Source organism: Pithys albifrons, chromosome 13 (genome assembly GCF_047495875.1).
Source record: "Pithys albifrons albifrons isolate INPA30051 chromosome 13, PitAlb_v1, whole genome shotgun sequence".
NCBI classification, from domain to species: domain Eukaryota; kingdom Metazoa; phylum Chordata; class Aves; order Passeriformes; family Thamnophilidae; genus Pithys; species Pithys albifrons.
Genome location: NC_092470.1, coordinates 4,381,229 through 4,396,539, shown reverse-complemented (window position 1 = coordinate 4,396,539; position 15,311 = coordinate 4,381,229). Strand labels below are relative to the sequence as shown.

Genomic DNA, 15,311 nt, shown 5'->3' with positions numbered 1-15,311 from the left:
CACAAGAAATCATTTTATGGTATTCATCTGAAGTACTGAAACCCAAACCTCATTAGAGAGACACAGTCCTATTCTATTAAATTTAAAATTGGCTCTTAAAAAAGAGAAACATGGGATACTAATTCTTCCAAGTGTACAGAAAAGAGAGGGATTGCTATGCAGGCAGACACTGACCCTCCAAGCAATGACCCCTTTCCTCTCACAGGCTGTACCTGAAGGATTTCAGTAGTTCTTATCACAGCAGCAGTGTGGGGGAAAATGCCCAAAAAACTGAGGGGAAGTGGCACAAAATCAGGAACAGAACAACAATCAAAACTGAGGCTTTTTGTGAATTTTGGGATAAACAGTAACAACATAACTGATGGGGTCAGTCACACCACTTTGAGTACAAAAAGAAATACAACCCCCAGCAAAGTGGAACGTTTTTAACCTTTCCTCAATTGCTGCCTATCTCGAGACAAAGTATCCTCAGGTGTGTAACCAAGCTCAGAAACATGGGGTTTCACTTTTAATATTGCAAAATGTGTACTTTTCTTATCAAAAATAACTAGCTTTGTCACTTTATAGCATTGTCAAAACATACACTGAAACAAGGGACCTCACACTATTATCCCAGCACCTTGGACAGCCAGTCTATGAAGGGCATGTGATCCTGTTCTAAAACAATTAAACACAATAAATTGTTCACCTATCCTGATTGTCTATTTTTATAATGTTAAATAATTATTACAAGAAAAAAAAGTTGCTACAATTTAATCATAATTTTGATTAATTCCTGTTCAGTGACACAATAAACACCACTGGATTCTGATTAGCAGCTGTAGAGGGAACAAAACCTCTACAACAATAAGGTTGGGCACATCCCTTGTTGAATATTCATAAGTAGATCTATCAGTCAGCCAGGCCCCCAGTGGGCCATGTCTGGGTGGTGACACCTTCTCATTTTATTTTCTAAATAAGGCAACAATTGGAATCCATTGGGTTCCCCCCAAAAATAGCCACTTTTGCAGATTAAGAAAAGACTTTTCACACTGTTAACTCTGGTGTGCAAAATGTGCTCTCTGAATTTCTCAGGCATCATCAGAATACAGCAATTCCAATTTGTTATTGCCATCCCACTCAGTGGGTGCATGAAAGGTGAATGGGATGAGAAAGAAGGGATGGAGGAATGCAAGTTTAACAAAGCTTCCAACTCAAGTCATATGTCAAAATATGCCTTCAAAGTCTGTATTTCAAATTAAATTTTCAACTCCAAACCTGACATTTGGGCTCAGGACCTCCATTTGCTCTGACACACAGTTCCATGAAGGTCTGTGCCTTCACCTCTGACAGAGCCTTTACATGCCTGTGATGCTGCTGAGAGGGTGAAATGGTAAATCCCTGATTGCTCAGCCCACCCTACCCCTGCAGTGCCAGGATAAAACTGCTCCCCTGGGCTCTCCCTGGATATTGCACTGGTTGTGGCTGGGGATTTCTCCTGCAGCACAACCACACCAGCCCTGCCCATGTGGGCACCCAGCTCTGCCCCCAGAATGCCAGTGGGAAGGGAACGAAGCACCAGGTGATGGGAGAACTTGGCCTTGAACCATCAAACCCACTTTTCTCCAAGAGAGAAAGCAGAAATGAACGATGGATGCCAGTAACTCATGGACACTGAGCATGTTACATCATCACCCTACGTAAGAGAAGCTACAAGAATAGTGCAGATTTCAATTCAGTGTCTAGACACTTCATCAGCTTCAGCACAGAGACTGGGCCTCGTCTCTGACTTACAATAACCATGTTAGAGACTCAAAATCAACTCCCGAGGCTCTTCATGTATCCTTACAAAGGCAAACAAACCATCCTCAAGTTAGATTATTTCCATTCTTCAATACAGATGTCTATTTGTTCTTTCTGACCATCAGCACTAAATAAGTGGATTTCTTTTGATGTGAGAGTGGAATTAGAGGAAGTAACCCACTGCCAAGGTCACAGGCTGTGTTGGGACCCCTCTAGACAGACCTGACACATCACAGATGTGCTTATTTTACACACACATTCCCCCAGAACTGCTACTCTCATGCACACAGATTTCAGTAGTGCTTCAATGACTTTGACTCGTGTCTCTGTGTATAACTAACTGAAAATCTGTGTTCAGTAGAGTAGAAGATACCAAGTAGATGCAAGAGAAAGCACAATTTCCCCCTCTCATTAATAACTTAGATTATCTGCCAGTGTAGTAGCTGTCATACAGCAAGGTTATTCTTTTGGCAGTTTCTGGAGGCAGCCTCAACTACTATTTATAAAATGCTTTTGAAGTAATTTGATAAGTGCAATTCACCTCTATAAATCTCCTCAAAAAACAACAGAAAATCCTTCTTTACTTGAACACTAGCATAGTGTCTCTCTCTTGTACTTCCCAAACCAGGTTTTATCTTCTGTACTGTATGGAGTTTCCTACACTGCCTCAACAAACACTTCTCTAAGTTGGAAGCCTAAACCCAGAGGGCCCAGATGTAACCAAAGGCCCTGGGAAGTCAAATATATTTTCCTTAGTTTTCAGGATCCCACAGTCACCATGGAGACCTAAACAATCTCTCCATTTTGCATTTCCAGCTTATACATTGGTTAACATCACCCTAAAAACCACTAAGAGCAGCCAAAGCAGTTACACAGGTATCTCAGTGAGACAAGAACTTGAAACAACAGCTCAAAAAATGCAACCATCTGATTCAGAGTGAGGTTTCCAACAGTACCACGCACCCCACAGAGATCATGAGGTGGGCAAACCTCTTCCTGCCTACAGTTTTATGCAGGACTAACATAAGTTCCTCTGCATTTGGAATCATTAAAGAGCAGACACTAAAGCAGGTCAACAGAATGTGCAAGGGGGGAAGGAGAGCATGTAGAAAACAAGATTTTTTTCTGATTCGAGGATTTCCAAGCTGAGTCACTTTTCTCCACCACCTGGTAGGCACTGTCTTTTGCCTATATATTATGCTCCTTTGTTCAGTTGCAGGAAAAAACTGTTGCAAGCCCTGCCCCCAAACAAGCTGAGAACAGTCATTTAGAAGCCACCAGTTACCAGCATAAACAACCTGAAATGAAGGAACAGCACCCTGAAGGCTTTTGCACAAAATATCACAACTGTTTAACACAGTTCTTATTTCTTCCAGCTCAAAAAAACCCCAAAAACAAATCAAAAACAAAAAGCAAACAAACAAAACAAAAACAAAACAAAAACCACCAACTCTTCTAAAGTAAATATTTGTTTCAAGGGCTTTAGTTGCTTCTTTCTTCCACTAGGAAGGTACAACACTCATTTACAGGATAACACTTGGCTTAGGGAACCTTTACACACTCAAGTCTTTATCCCCCTTGATTGGGAGAGCAGTCATTGTGTATTGGACAGGTCATTTAAAGCCTTGCATGACAGAGAGGCATTCACTGACAAAGCAGGTATTATCCTGCAATCCCTCCTGGGGGGATCCTCTTGATACACAGCATCTTGATCCCAGGTCAGTGCTTGGTGATGGTGCTTTTGATCCCCACCTTGTTCTGGAGTGAGCAAACAAGTCTTCAATAGAAACAAAGGGAACTGCACAAGTTGTTTAAATCCCCTCTTTAGTTAACTACTAGTCAGGGTTTCTGTCTCCCACACGTCACCGGAGCTTTTTTGCTGAACAGTTTCCTTGCTGACAGCCCCTTGCATTTCCATGGGACCTGCACCAATTGAGTTTCAGTTCACCGTTCCCAGGACATCACTGTGGAGTCAATAACCCAGATCCACCTGTTCACATCCTCCACTGAGGCCTATAATTTTAATTTTTTTCTGCAAATACTTCAGTTTGGCCTCTTTTTGCATTGTGGAGAAAGGAGGTGGTTCCATCCAGCAGTGCCCAAGAAGCAGAATTGCCTGAGAGGAGCCCAGACCAGCCCGTCCCATTTGCTGCAGCTCCTCCGCCCCATGAGAAGCTGTTTCAACACCAAACACTCAGCAACACACCCACCAAAGTAGGAGCCTGCCAACCACCACAGCCAAAAGCCTGCATTCCTCTAGCTACCAAGAGACACTCACAGCCTTAGGCAAGGCTGATTACACAAATACTGGGCTTTCATTAGCTTATTACTTGTAAAGAAGCATTTTCCTGTTGCTTAGTTGAATATCCCCTGTACATTGTCAGAAGAAAGCTTTGCTGATTCTAAGCTACTTGGAGGTACCTTAAGCCTGAATTGCTCAGGCCTCAAATGGCAAACTCCTACCAGGCACAAGTATTTCAATATCTGCAGAGTGACCAGGAATAAAGAGACCCCAAAGGGGGATAAACTTCACTTGCACAAGTCTCCAGCATCCTGATTCACTTGTCACCTGTCAGGGGACAGGTATATGTCACAGAATACATAAGGAAAATGTTCCAAATAAAAGACAGATAAATTTGAGGGTTCTTACAGGGCAATTCCACTTCAGAAGGAAAGAAAAAATCTATTTAAGATATTAGAAACAAGTGTTGATCCAAAATACAACTATTCTGTAAGCTCTGTTTCTGTGATGGGATGGCTGCTTTCTGTATCTGACCACAGTAATACAAAGACTATTTCACAGGCAGTAATGCAGTTTTAGTTTAAATAATGACAGGTGAACATTAAGCAAGAAACCTGACATGAGGATATAGTCCAGAAAAAACCAAATAGTTGATACACAATACTGGAAATCTCCAGTCTTTACAAAGCTGTAACTACAGTTTGTTTTTTTAAAAATGCTTTTCTTGTTTTTCTTTTCATTCTATTATTGCCTTTCTTCATTTTTCATGTCTTCCTTTGGTTTTGAGCACCTTGTAAACAACTTTCAAAACCCACTTCCCAGCTTTATCTTCCCTGTTTACCCAAAGCACCATTATCTGCAATCCCACCTTGTTTTGCATCTTCTCCAGGGGCTAAACCTTCATTCCTTCCAGATCCCTGGGCAGCCACAGAGAGCTGAGCTGGAGGAGATACCCCTTTTGGGTGGGTACCAAGGCAGTCCTGCTGCCTGATAGCACATGTTGAGCAGGTATTGGAATTTATCTGCTGCAGCCTCAGGCACGATGAGAATTCAGAATTGCTCTCCCTTCTTACAAGTCCCAGATGGGAAAAAAACAACCCAAACAACAAAAAAAAAAACCCTAAACCAAACTAAACTCCAATTATTTAGGAATGCTTATTTCTGAAGGTTTAACTGGCAGGACCTAAGGCCACAATTCACAAAGACATGACTCTAAACATTTGCATGCTGGCACAACACAGGGGATTAAATACCCTACTTCAAAGTACAATAATATGAGGCAATGAAGACCAGGAATTCTACCCAGGAAATGCACAAATGGTTCAGGGCCCTCTACAGTTGCAATCTTGCTAAAATCACCTCTGATCCAGAAGAGTCTGAAGTGTTATTATGTCAGATACACAGATGCCATGGCAGATCTTGTTTTGCTTCTGCTTCAAAATCCATGTGCAACAACTCACTTCCTATGCCCACTCCAAGCTCCCTGTCACACACATTAGGAGGCAAAATCAACAGTCTAATCAGACCTGACAAAAAGTTGGCCAAAAAAAAATAAAATTGAAATTATGAAGATGACAATATAAAATACAGATTTACATCTGTCATCATTAATGATGAACTCCCCCTAAGTGCACATTGTGCCTTGACATATCAGATAATGAGAACGTGAAGCCATCATGAGTAGCAAGGAATTCAGAAATTAAGTACCCAAAAGGTGAGGACAAATCTCTGTAATTTCTTCACCACTGTTTTCAAGTCATGGCAAACCTTCAGAAGACTCTTTTAAGGTTTCTTATTTTAGAGCAAAGGGGACAAAGGGATAGAACATCAGGGAAGCATTTGGGCTTGGTGCTGCAGTGCAGAATGGCACACATGGACAGCAACATGGCATTCTTTGGCAGCAAACACTTCTGGAGACTCACAGAAAACAGCTGAAGACTGGAAGAAATGAGTATTAGAATAAATTCTGGCCTGTGGGAGGTTTGCAGCACTGCTGGCTGCATGTACAGATGTTTCTGACATGGCTCAGCTTACAGAATATGTGCATTGTTTCAGGGATGGACTGGGAACTGCTTTGTGAGTTACTACAGGGAAGATCCATCCAAGTAGACTCAACATGTTCTCAATAGCACTTCACAAGAAATGATGTTTTAAGGGAAAACTCTGCAAGTGTTCTATGTGTAACCTTTACACTGAATCCTTTTAGTTTTTTATTCCAGTATAAGCAGTCACTCCACCACCACACATGGAACTCCTTCACTACATCATTCACAGGCAAACTAAGGCAGCAACACTGGAGCCCGAAGTGCTACAGGATGTCACCTACTGACCATGTAATCTTATAAACCCAAGATCTTTAAGTAGTAGCATCTCTACAAAACCTTACAACAGGATGGCAGAGTGACCATGATATCCCTATTCCCACACTGAGTTTTGCTACTCATCCTGTGGCAAAGTGTTTCAAAGAGTTTGGATGCATTATGGGTTTTGTCCACAAAGACAACTGTTCAAAATTTGCTGATCTTTGTCAGATGACAACTGGCTGTCAGTAATGTGTTACCTATGAGGTATTTTCAAATAAATACACCAGGTGAAGTTGGAATTTTAATAGTGAGCAAGAAAGTAACAGCTTTTCAAAAGAAACTGGCTCTACAGAGGCTGTTTTGAAAACAGAATTTGGGATTTTTATCCACTGTTGGGTAATTTTGTCTGTGAAAATTACACTCAACCTATAAAAACCTCTGAAAGCTGTGCATAATTTCCAAAACTTTAAAATATTAAAAAAAAACCTAAACCTGTTTAAAAAAAGAGGGGAGGGGAGGGGAGGGGAGGGGAGGGGAGGGGAGGGGAGGGGAGGGGAGGGGAGGGGAGGGGAGGGGAGGGGAGGGGAGGGGAGGGGAGGGGAGGGGAGGGGAGGGGAGGGGAGGGGAGGGGAGAGGAGGGGAGAGGAGGGGAGAGGAGGGGAGAGGAGAGGAGAGGAGAGGAGAGGAGAGGAGAGGAGAGGAGAGGAGAGGAGAGGAGAGGAGAGGAGAGGAGAGGAGAGGAGAGGAGAGGAGAGGAGAGGAGAGGAGAGGAGAGGAGAGGAGAGGAGAGGAGAGGAGAGGAGAGGAGAGGAGAGGAGAGGAGAGGAGAGGAGAGGAGAGGAGAGGAGAGGAGAGGAGAGGAGAGGAGAGGAGAGGAGAGGAGAGGAGAGGAGAGGAGAGGAGAGGAGAGGAGAGGAAGAGCAACATCTTCCCATTAGCCTGCAAGAACAACTGATTGACATCTGGGAAGATGAAAATTTATTAGATGAATTCCAAAAAGAACCTTTGAATAGTTAGTGCATAGGAGTGGAAATTTAGTATCATGATTTAGTAAGCACAACCAACAATGCACTTCTGCCACTTGCATCTATGGCCATTAAAACCCAGGATTGAAATAAACTGAATTTCAAACCAGCCCTTCAGTATCCAACTGATAAACCAACATTTAAAAAACAATAGTGGGGCATATTCAGTCCCATAGCTCTCACTAAATGATTCCTGAATGAGAGAAAAAAAAGGGTTTTGCTAAAAAAATAAAACTTTCTGAAGTGTTTGTCTTGTCCTTTCTCAATTTCTATTTTTTGGAGTATGTTCTATATTAGTACAGCAGCATATGTGGATAATTTATAAATGATATACATAGTCTGGGGGTGTGAGTTCACAAATCTTTTACTGACAAGGGCATGAGATAAAAAAAATCTTCAGAAACCACTGCATTAAATGAAAACCTGGTAGGCTGGCAACACTATTCCAGAGAAATTAAGGCCATGGCTGATTGTACTGAGATCCACATGGAAACAGTGTTTTGGTTTTAGTTTTCAGCATAAAGTGGCAGGGGGTTTTGCCCTCGTGGGCAGATGGCATTTGTAACGCTGCAAACTGCAATCCATGTTGGAACAAGAATGATAATGGCATAGGCAGAACACTTTGTTCCTGCACAGATATCCACAGCCACTGTCAGAGCCTGAACTTACAGTGCCCCAGCATGGCCTGCTGGCACCCCCAGGGCACCCCCACCCTTCCAACTCAGGGCACACCCCCTTGCTCTGTGTTAAATAATGTCCAACAGACAGTTCACCTTAACCACACTCATACCATAATCAAGGTATTTTCCTGCCTTGCAGTTCACCTTAACCACACACCTGTACCACAATCAAGGTATTTTCCTGTCTTGTCTCTTTGCCACTAAAGCCCTGCCATTCCCTTGGGAGTGCTCTTAAAAAGTCAGCTTAAGTTGACAGACTATTCTGAATTGGAAGGGACCCACAAGGATCATCGAGTCCAACTCAAGTCAATGGCCCACAAAGGGGATTGAACCCATGACCTTGCCATTATTACAACCAAGTTTTACCCAACTGAGCTGATCTCAGTTTTCCACATGGAAAACTCTCAGAATACATTCCCTGCCCAGGCCTTCCCAATTTTTGAATGCTTTGTTTTGTGGGATTCCTTACAGAAAAGCAAGTGACTTGTGAAACTTCAATCCCATTGTTTCTTATTGCTTTTTTGTCAAGCAGAACTGCTTAAAATCTGGTTAGCACCTGGACCACCACAGCAATTAATACAAACAGGCTGCTGAAAGTCTTTGCTTTCAAGAAGTAAAGAACTAGAATTTTAAGAGCACTATTCAAAGAGAAGTCATCTGAGAACCAGCACTGTCTTCAACAGGCACCAGCACTTCTGTCAGACATTGCTGAGCTGCCTTTCCTGCTTCCACTCCTGCCAAGTGCCACCTCAGCCCTTTCCTGCCACACAGCACTTGGCACATTTAAATTGAACAAAGGGAAAAGGTACTTGCCATAAATTACTTTAAGACCAATGAATGTTTCCAGCTGTACAAATTCAAGCCAGCAAGTTTTGGAACAGTTTTATGTTTATATTTAGAGCATCTATACACAAACTTTAAATTTCACATTCTGGAAAAACCAGAACTTTCCAAGACCACAGTATGAGATGGACTTGAGGTAGCTGAGACAAAGGGTTATTTGCCATATTACAGACACCAACTCCCAAGCAAGGTAGAGAGAGATCATTATAAGAAAATCAACAAGAATATGTAATAAGCAAGACATTATAAAGCTCTGAAGACCTTTCTAAGCTAAAGACAACCCCGTTGTTTAAGAGGTTCTCACACCACTACACCAAATCCTTCAGCAAAGCACCAAACACTTTGATACACTGGAGCAACAAATCTCTACCTCAGCTGACAAATGTAACTTGTTATTCAACTTGAAAAACTAATCAGTCCTTGTAGTACCATTGATTCTTTATCATCTCAATTGTTATTTGCTGTGATTCAGAACACTGAGAGCCTCCTGTATTCCTGGGCTATGTGTCACTTTTCCATGGAATTGAGAAATCTCAGCCTTACCAAAGTTGTCAGAGAGAAAGACATGAGGTTCATTTACAATTCACTTCAGCTCCCACTTTCTCCCTGTGCCCAAACACAGAAAGATGAGCTACCTACTGAGAATGAAAGGAAGGCACTTTCAAGAGCCAGCCTGACCCATCCTGGCAGAAATTCATCCAGTTGCTGCCAAGTCAAGGCACTACAAGTCAGTCAGCACTGTGATACTGTAAAGATATTTTAAGACAAGACTTACTGTTGTGTAGTCACCCTCACCTTGTGGAGTCAGTCAGTGCATTTTCCAGCTTTCTGAAGGTGCTTGAGTGAAACGTGCTGGAGCTTTGAGAATCGAGGGGGTGGATCTCTGGGGGTGAAATCCCAGCTTGCAACTGGAAGTGGAAAATATCAAAGTGTTATCACAATTGCTTCAAGCATGCAGGCCAACTCAGACTCAATTCCAAGATAAGCACGTTGCACACAGCACAGCCAGGGAAATGCTTCTCTGACACTGCTGTGAAATGGGTTTTCAGCAGCATTAGCAGGGGCAGAGACCTGGAAAATCCATTGTACACAGTGTCAGAACTCCCCACAGGCTTCTCACCACCTCCTCATCCCCAGCACATCAGTCCCACCCCAAAGGTGTCCCTGCACCCAGAGACAAAAGGTCTCACTGCTGATCAGAGCCAGGATTTCCCAACACCCTGTGGATCAGCCTAACACATCTAAGGAGCCTGGGCTACCTTCAAGGCATCTCTGAAAAATGAATGGTTTGTTCAATTACAACAATAAAAAGAAAACATACAAGAGCTTAAGACGTGCCATGACATCCATAACCATAATCTCATCCTTGCAAAAGCCCAGATTATTCTGCTTAGCATTGCCTCTGGAACTTGGAAGCCAAACTACTCTGAAAAAACCCTCTGCTTTATCATTTGCACCTCCCTTGTCCCCAAAAATTCCTCAGTTCAGTGTAATTTTTATGTGGGCAAAAGCAGAATCTCAGAGGTAAAAATCTGCATTCTCCTTCAGGTCCCAACAGATAGGACAACTTGAAACTGCAATTTCCAGCTCCAAAGCAGCAACATTTGTCCCAAGTGACACACTAAAATCCAAATGCAAACAAATGAAATGTAATACTGCCTTATTAAGAGAGCCTCCCCCTATTTGCAACAACACCCAGCCACTCTGCTTGCTGTTCTCAATTTGCATCAGCATTCTATTGTCTGCAGAAACATGCATAAGCAGACTTGCCAAACCTCTTAAAGATTCAAAGGCCGGGAAAAGAAAAGAATTTCTGAGGGCTGGATACAGTGGTCTGTAAACACATTCACACTTCTTCCCTAATTACAGCCTGGTGCAAAGGCAGCATCTGAGAAACAGTTCTGAGCAAGAAACTCTGCATAGTAAAGAAAAAAATCATCGAGCTGTCCACACATTTGGCAGTTTTCCAACTATCTCTGAGGGTCAGACAGGACTGGGAGCTGAGAACTACCTCAAGTGGTGTTTTCAGAATTGAAATGCTAAATTTATGGATGCTCCAGCAAATGGTATTGCTCACATTTCATGAACATACATATTAGACACTACAATGCCCCAGGAAGGAATGGAGGAGGATGTTTGTACCCACTGTCTAGATCTGATCACTAATTAGGCACTGTCACTTTTGCAAGCCACCCAGCCTTTGCATTTGCACAGATTTAATAGGTTTATGTTATATAGGTAAGTACATAAAGTAATATAATCCACACATTAATGGCTCAGAACACCCCTGCTATGTGGAGTCAAATCTTTGCAGAAACAATACCAAATAAGAGAAGATCTTCACAGCAAAAATTCTAAGTCATCGTGAAGATTATGCAGTTCAAGCCATAGCACAGCCAGACAGTTCTTTCAAGTCTGCTCCTCCCACTCCAAAATAAGACTTGAATCTACTGTAGTGCTGTTTTGTTCTCATCAGTTATATTTATAACTATAGCTGCATTTCCTAATATAAGTAGAATTCAGTGATTAGATTAGCTGGCAAATGATGAAAGAAGTCTGAGTAGAACTGTACAACAAACCAAGCTCAGAGTAAAATTACTTAATCCCTTGCAGTTCAAATGCAAGTTCATCTTTCTCAACATCATCTCCTCGTAACCAATCTATCCATCACACACACACACCACAAAACCTCTCGCCCTCTCAGGCACTACTACAGTGCAATGGCAACGTTTCAAATCAACTTAAATTAGGCTGCACTACATTCCATTACATGATATCATGCAACAGATGTTACTCTAAGAACACACAGGACAATTATTCAGGATAAACTGCTGTAATTTGAATGGTGAAATGAAGGGGTACCCTATGTGAAATTGCTTTATCAAATTGTATACTGAGATTCAGAACATGAAGAGTGCCCTAGTTTGCTCAGACACTTCAATTGGCAACCAGGAACAAGAAGTAAATTCTTATCTCAGGTAAGCTCAGTAATTTTGTTATCAATACATAAGCTAGAATTCCACTTAACCCTTTAGTTCTGCAGTGAGCAGTGATTAAATGAGGCATTAGGAAGCCCAAATGAAATGCACTTCCAAGAGGCAAAAGACATCCTTCCTCTCTCCTCAGCTGTGCTAACCTTCCATCCCCCTTGAAAATGGCATGTTCTGAAAATCAAAGCAGAAAAGGAAGTTCAGCCAACTTAACTTAGTCAACTGAGCTAAGAGCTGTTCTGTTGGAAGAATGGCTGACTGTTACCTTAAACAGATATGAGGCTTCCCATACAGTACAATTTGTAAGGTATTTAAAATTGACACTGGCAGCTTGCACAGGTGTGAAGAACTGATGTTTTACACAAGCAAGAGCACTCTCAGAAATGCGTTGCTTCTTTGTTTTTAAATCATGGGGACACTGTTGCACAGTTGTTGGGCTCTTTTGATGATGCACAACTCCCCAACGCCCTTAAGTAACACACTTCCAAACTCAGGACTGGCTTTCTGGTTTGAAATTTAATATGGCTCAAACTCGGCTCTAAAACATAGGTCTGCAAAATAAACTTTAAAAAGGTTTGGAGGGAAGTGGTCAATTGTGCAATCCAACAAGAGGGTTTTTGAAATCAATGAACATTCCCGCAATCTTTCTGACTGGACGTCGCGGCAGCGTTTGAACACACAAAAAAGTAAAGCCTGAAGAAGCTGAAATGGCTGGTCAGCAGAACAAAAATGCTACACAAGGTGAGCACAGAGCCAGCAGAGTTCCCATCAGGTGTTCCTCCACAGGAAAGGCAGTCCTGCACGCCAGACATCGGCTGGGGCAGCACGGAGGAGGCAGAACCCCCAACCCACGGAGCTACAGCCCCTCCGCAAGCCCCCGGGGGGCTTTGCTTTGCTCAGTCCCGGGCACGGAGCCCCACCGGGAACCTAGACCCGAGCAGGCTCGGGGGGAACGGAGGGGCTGTGGAGGAGCTCGGCTGCCCGTACATCCGTCCGTCCATCCATCCGTCCCTCTATCCTCCCACCCATCCCGTGTGCCTGCCCTCCCTCCCTCCCTGCGGGACCGCCCCGCGCCCCCCGCGCCGGGGGACGCTGCGGGCACAGACCCGGGGGGTGGGTACAGATCCACGCGTATGCGGACGCAGCACGACCGTCCTTGGGAGGTCGTCGCTTTCCAGGGTGTAGCGAAAAGATTTTTCACCCACTGCGGCCGCCGCCAACCCCGAACAGCTCCGTGCCCCGGGCCGGCCCACCCGCAATACCCACGCCAGGGAGCGGCCGTCCCAGCAGCTTCTGCCACCGCACCGGGGCATGCCGAGCACCGCGGGATCCTTCCCGGCCCGGCCCCGCTCCTGGTCAGGGGTCGCTGAGCCGGGGCCGCCCCCCGAGGTCAGCCCGCGGGGTCCCGCACGGTCCCGGGCCGGGCTGCGCTCTAGGGACCCGCAACTTGTTGGTCGGGCAGCGCTGTCTGGGGAGAGGCTGTGCTGGGGCACCAGCGGGGCTGCGGGGCACGGGGGAGCACCGAGGCTGCGAGGAAGCACCGGGGCACGGGGGGGCTGCGGGGCACAAGGGGGGCACCGGAGCTGCGGGGCACGGGGCAAACACCGGGGCTGCGGGGCACGGGGCAAACACCGGGGCTGCGGGGCACGGGGCAAACACCGGGGCTGCGGGGCACGGGGGAGCGCGGTGTTCGAGCCCCGAATCCTGAACCCCGCACCCCGAGTCGTACCTATACCCCGAGCTCCAAACCCTGAGCCCTGCGCCCCGAGCGGTACCTACACCCCGAGCTCCAAACCCGAGCCCCGCACCCCGAGCCGTGCCTGCACCCCGAGCCACGCACCCCGAGCTCCAAACCCGAGCCCCGCACCCCGAGCCATGCCTGCACCCCGAGCTCCAAACCCGAGCCTCGCACCCCGAGGCGTGCCTGCACCCCGAGCCCCAAACCCTGAGCCGTGCACCCAGAGCCTCGCACCCCGAGCCGTGCCCGCTACCTGCACCCCCTCACCCCATACCCGCTCCCGCCCCGCGCGTTCCCGTTCTCGCTCCCGCTCGGCGCGGACCGCCCGCTCCGCTCCGTGGCTGCGCAGCGCCGGGGCAGGGCGAGGGTCCCCGAGGGCTCCTACCGGGAACGGCGTTACTGCGGCACCGCGAGGCGCACCAGCCCCGCCACTCTCCCGTCCGTCCCTCCGTCTGTCCGTCCGCCCCCGCCTGTTGCCGCTCCCGCAGCCGCCGCGGTGCGGGCTCGCGGCGCAGACCCCCGGCGGGGAGGGCAGGAAGCGCGTCATCACTGCGGGCCGCTCCGCCGCCCTCCGCACCGCCCGGCACGGCTCGGCTCGGCTCGGCTCGGCTCGGCTCGGTACCCGCGGGGCTCGGGCACCGCCGGGACCTGCCTCGGGCACGGGCGGCCCCGCCGCCCTCCGCACCGCCCGGCAAGGCTCGGCTCGGCTCGGTACCCGCGGGGCTCGGGCACCAGGAGGCCGCTCCGCCGCCCTCCTCACCGCCTGGCACCACCCGGCTCGGCACCAGCCCGGCACCCGCGGGCACCGGCAGCAAGGGCTCCTCGGAGAGAGCGGGAGGAGGAGGGGGAGGAAGGCCGGAGCAACCCCGCGAGGAGGGCAGTGAGCCCCACAGGGCGCCCATAGCCGGGCCCGAGACAGCGCCGAGCCTCCCGGGGCAGTGCCGAGTCCCCTCATGGCAGAAGAGACCCGGGGGCAGAGGAGCCCCATGAGGCAGAGCGGAGTCCCTCGGGGCAATGCCGAACCCCCCAGGACAGTGCCGAGCCCCCCGGGGCACAGCGGAGCCCGCTGAGGCAGTGCCGAGTCCCCTCATGGCAGTGGAGCCCTCCGAGGCAGTGCCGAGTCCCCTCATGGCAGTGGAGCCCTCCGAGGCAGTGCCGAGTCCCCTCATGGCAGTGGAGCCCTCCGAGGCAGTGCCGAGTCCCCTCATGGCAGTGGAGCCCTCCGGGGCAGAGGGGCCCCCCGGGCAGAGGAGCCCCCCCGAGCCCGCGCCCTGCCCGGGGCCAGCCACAGCCACACAGAGCCCGCACCACCCGCGGGCTGTGCCATGCTGGGCACACACACAGAATCCACCAGGCTGGAAAGCCCTCCAGCATCCCGAATCCACGCTGTGCCCAACACCCCCTGTGTCACCCAGACCACGGCACTCGGTGCCACCTCCTGGCTCTCCTGAAGCACCTCGGGGTCGGTGACTCCAACAGCCCCTTCCAAAGCCTAATCACCCTTTCTGTGAAGAAATTCTTCCTCCAGTCCAGCCTAAACCGCCTCTGGTGCAATTTGAAGCCATTTCCTCTCATCCTGTCACTCGTTGCCTTGAAAAGAGCCCCCCTCCCGCCGGCTCCCCCTTCCTGTCAGAGAGTTGCAGAGAGGGAAAAGGTCCCCCTTGAGCCTCCTCTTTTCCAGGCTGAGCCCCCTCAGCTGCTTCTGGTG

At 47.5% G+C, this 15,311-nt stretch overlaps 1 protein-coding gene across 2 annotated transcripts in view; it reads right to left on the bottom strand.

Annotated features, from left to right (window-relative positions):
• TLN2 (talin 2) overlaps window positions 1–14,122 on the bottom strand; it is a 164,806-nt gene extending 150,684 nt beyond the window's left edge. The window contains exons 1-2 of one of the 2 annotated variants that reach the window (XM_071568138.1): window positions 13,989–14,122; window positions 9,671–9,783 (exon numbers count right to left, since the gene is read on the bottom strand). The gene's annotated coding sequence lies outside the window, so the exon portion shown is untranslated. Of the gene's footprint in view, window positions 1–9,650; window positions 9,784–13,988 lie in introns of those variants that run through there. The other variant, XM_071568140.1, reaches the window with a different exon arrangement.
• Window positions 14,123–15,311: the final 1,189 nt, after the last annotated feature.